Source organism: Alligator sinensis, unplaced genomic scaffold, assembly GCF_000455745.1.
Source record: "Alligator sinensis unplaced genomic scaffold, ASM45574v1 scaffold481_1, whole genome shotgun sequence".
NCBI lineage: Eukaryota > Metazoa > Chordata > Crocodylia > Alligatoridae > Alligator > Alligator sinensis.
The window spans coordinates 764,811-769,636 of NW_005842201.1; positions in this window are offsets into that span (position 1 = coordinate 764,811).

Sequence of the window (4,826 nt, forward strand, 5' to 3'; positions counted from 1 at the left end):
AATTGAAAAAGCATGTAAACCATTTTTTGTGGTCCTAACAATATTCTTGCAATCATTTCCAAGGTTACCAAATGTTGCAGTTCCGCAGAGATACTAAATGTGGGAAGGGCACTTGTCCTTGCATGAATACGACTTCTCAGTTTACATAAGTATGTTTTAACTATTCCCCATGTAAATTTTTTTAGGGATCTTACTAAATGCTACCTCTCCCACTGACTTCAATGTCTTGGGTACTAATAGGCCTCATCTACATTTACATTTATGACATGATTAGCAAGTTAATCATGTCTTAAGTGGTCACCCAGCCATGCGTTCATTTAATTAATGGCATGATAAAAAGAGGAATAAGCTACAAATTATTCCATAAAATATGTATAATTTTGCACCTGTTTCCTATCCACCATTAATTGAACGTGTGGCCAGGGACCCTCATCAGCTGACAGGAACTCCCCCGGTTAGGGGGAGCCCATGTGTACCTCTCAGCCTGGGAGCTCCCAGCTCCAGGAGTTCATGTCTCTGCAGCTGGGAGACTGCTGCTTTTGTGGTGTCCCAGTCTGAGGGGTGCTCCATGGCTGGGAGACCACAACTGAATTGTGTCTCAGCCATAGGGATTGCTCATGCACCCCCATGCCTGGGCCACTGCATCAGCTGCAGTCTCCCTGCCGTGGAGATCCTGGTATCAATGAACTGACAGACAGCACAGATTGGGTACTGATTAGTTCAGAGTGATCTTGGACTATAAAGACCCATGTTGCCAGAGATTCTGTGGTTGCAGTTGTGTGTGGGTTGATGTGCATTGATAGATGAAGTCTGCGAGTGGGTCTGTGGATCAGTGGGTCTGTAATCTGTATGTCTGTAAAGTTCAAAGCATGGGTCGGTAAGTTTTGGTTGGGGAAGTGAGTGAGTGAGCGTGGTTGCTCTGCAATGGAGCAGCACAGTGCCTCCTGGCAGTGGGGCTCAACTTCTGTCCCTGAAGGGTCACTACTGCAATTGCTTTACATCTCTCTTGGTATTATATCACTCTGTGTTGTTTTGTTCCCCCTTTATTGTTGTTATCTCCCTTCATTCTCAACTAGAACCAATTGTGTTTAATAACTGTTTTGTGTGTATACAAATCATTTAACCAGCAAAACAAGCTGGGCTTCTAGCTTACTGTGATGAGTCCAAAGCAAGTCGGTTTGGGCCACAAGTACCCATAGGGTCCATTCTATGTAGCCACCCCTTTTGCAAGAGAGGTTGCACTGCCTGCTGATTTAAGGGCTTCACCCTAATTAAAAATAGTAATCAGTTGATTGAGACACATCCCTTTCTGGTCAACAGTACCTGCCTGTGCAGAGGGGCTCATAGAGATACACTTTATAAAAAGCGCTACCTATTGCAAAGTCGATGTATGTGGTCAATGAGTGTTTTTCATCAAGCAAATTCACAGCATTACTGCAGAGTTTTCAAGCTTTTATAAAAGCAAACTTCTATCCTGCTGCAACATGCTAGGGATTAATTTTTTCATGGTAAATCTCCAAAATTTACTTTGTTCAGTGAATGTAACAACATCTACCTTTTGTACTTTGAGAGAATCCAGAATTTCTTAGAATTTTTCAAAGAAATGTGTTTTGCATATCTAACTTGGCAAAGCAAAGGTCTGATCTTATCTTCATGTGCCCCATAGGGATTGGCCTGGCTTCTGTTGTAGACAAGAAAAAAATTTCAGCAAATTCAGTGGAACCAGGGTAAGGTTTGTGACGTATCTGGAGTCAGTATAATACTGCATTGGGAGTCCTTGATCTGTTACGAAGTAGTAGCATTAACAACCATTGTAACATGCAAATACACGTTACCTGAGTTTTTAGAAGTTATTAATGAATAATTTATTTGATTCATTCTGCTGCTTTTCTGTTCTCAAATTTTTCTCTTTGAATGTATCACTATCTTTTTTCTTCAGTTAATCAGTTATTCAACTCTTTTTCAGTTTGCTGGGCACTTTTTCATGATCAACTGAAAAACAAACAACATATTTTGAGAAGGAAAATTCCCTCCTCCCCACAATGTCCCGATTTCTCCTTCACCCACTTTCCAGCTACTTCTTCTATTTTGTTGTATTCAATACATGATTCTCCAGCTATTGCTAGTTTGAATGGATACACATATCACATTGTACGTTTCTGCTTTCTGACATAAGAGAACAGATGTTTGCGGTTTTTAATTGATGAACTGAATAAAAATATGTCATGACTCGAGGGTGCTTTTTTTGTTTAAAGTTATATTTCTGAATATTTTAGCACCTTACTTCTGTGTTTTTTATAGCGACCTTTTAAAATAATATACCTCATTATTTTCATTTGAGAATCCAGTTGTGCAGGTTACTGAACACTCCCACAAGGTGATTTGTGTCTTCATCTTCATCTTCCATTGCTTTCAGTGAGAATGATTAGATTAAAAAAGGAGCTCAGGGCCTCCTCTGATTGTGTCAGAATATTTTGGATGTGTCTTATGAATGTTTCAAGCTGGACTTCTATAAATGGAATAATTTAAAATCAGAGGCTAACTCTGAATATGTTGACTTTTAAAACCAACACTACTATGTGGTTTTTGCTGTGCCCTTTTTTTTTTGTCCATTCACCACCCCTTGAACAAGCAGTCATAACCACATGACTTACAGCACAGGATGAAATGACTTTAAAGGCAGCATGCCACTAGTATAACATTAACATCTCAGCAGCAGACATTATGAGATTAATGTCATAATTAGCGAGTGTTTGTTTGATATCTTAACCCCAGGATTCATTGCACTTGTAAACCTGCATGGACTCAGCTGGGTATTCGGTTGTCATAGATCAGTGAGGATAATTTCACAGGAATTGACTGGGGTCCCCTTGAGCCAGGTGGCTTGCAATTTGGATTCAGTGAGGCTTCTCTTTCCGTGAATGTTGTCAGGTAAATATTAAACTGTATCTGCAAGGATTATTTTATAGGGTGATTGGGGAAAAAAATCTAATGAATTTGAAATCTGTTGATGCTCTCATGCTAAAATCCATTATATATTCAAATGTTCAAGAGTGCTTAGTCTGGGGACAGGATTCTGTGAGGGCTATGCACCCCATACGTTGTGATGGATACCTTCAAATCCCATTCAGTATCTGTGCAGAACAAAGGAATGTCTCTACAGCAAACTTACCGTACCAGGCCTTGACCTACACATGGACTGTGTCCAACTCCTAAACCAGAAGCCACATAGCTGCAAGTGTCCAATGCTTCTCGTGGGCTACTTAGTACTGCTGTGTGTGCATGTTAATTAGCTCACCTGTGGTGCCACATCAATGAAATGACTTCTGCTAGTTTAGGGAATAACCCAGAAGTATAGCAGAGCAATGATTTTGAGAGTGTTGCTAACAGGCAGGGAAAGTGTTCTGTCTAAACAGTGCTGGCAAGTGCTTCAATCTTGCCATGTCTAGGCCTTAGACAGCATGTTGTGTGAACACCACTGCCCTCTGCTTTTCAAGCATTTCAGGCTAGTTCTTCTTGGTGAATATTGTGTTTAGTGTATGCAGACTGATCAAAGGGGACTACATAGTGCAGACTGGAGCTCTGCAGAGAACAGAAATTCTGATTCACGGAAGATTTGTTTGAAATATGTTTCTATTTCAGATCTGGACATTTTGCAGATTTCACAAACACAGGTCTATTAACCTGTTTTCTTTCAATACAGCCAAAAGATTTGGCTTTTATTTTGCCTTTTAAATGGTATATTCTAAAAATGCAATATGAAATAAAATGCTTCAAAGTGAAAAGATGTTGCACAAAGGAAAACAGAAATGATTTCTTCTGAGAAGGCTCTTTTGGCATTTTAAAAAATCTTTCTTCCCCTTTTCCCCAAAAACAAAATTTGGCAGAACTGAGACAGGGCTGGAACTCCTTTTTTTTTATTATAATGAAAATCTATTTCCCAATTGGAAATGTTCCTATCAAAGTTTTCTTGCTAATGATCTGAAATCAGTCCTCACAACCAGTTCCTTTGAACCCATTAACATGAGGTCTAGATTAAGGCAATCTGCAGTGTTAGGCATATCACAACACAGCATACATCCATGTGCCCTTTTTGAGCCTTTGTTGTGGCTCCACGCCCCATCTGGATGGCAGAGGATCTTAAATGTCCTGTGTCCTGGGGCCCTTTTGTCCCCAAGGATGACAGCTGCACTCTGCCTTGATTTTTAACTGCTCTTTCTCCCCATAGGAAGAGGAAGGGTCATTGGCAATGCATGGACGTGCACCCCCTGCGTGTGGCGGTTCACCCGTTGCAAAAAGGCACCACCGGGAGTGTCAGCAGTTTCTGCAGGTGATTGCCACTCACTGCCCCCCGCCCCTCACTGCTGACACCACTGGTTGCATCTGTGGGTGGTCTGCAATCGCTGCTGGCCACCATCAATGCTGCCCACAGCATCTGCGGGTGGTCTCCAACTGCTGGTCAGTGCTCACTCCCCCACCTGTGAGAGGGCCGTGGCTACCTGTGGGAGCTCCCCACTGCCATGCTCCCACTGCTAAGAGCACCGCCACTGCCTGCAGGAGCTTGTCGTGCTCCCTGCCCCAGCCTCTGGGAGCATGCAGTATTCATGTGAAGGGTGCAGTATGGAACATTTCTTCCTCTGAGTAGGTGGGGTGACACCAGGGGGAGGCACAGTAATTAGCCTAGCTGCTGGGGTGTTTCTGCTTATGGCGCAGGCTATTTCTCTCCCCTTTCTGCTGCATAGTCTGCTGGTTTGATTTAGCAGTTATACTCCCCTGAGATGTGAGGTGGGCGGAGGAGGGGGGGGGGGGGGTAATCTTTCGGGGGA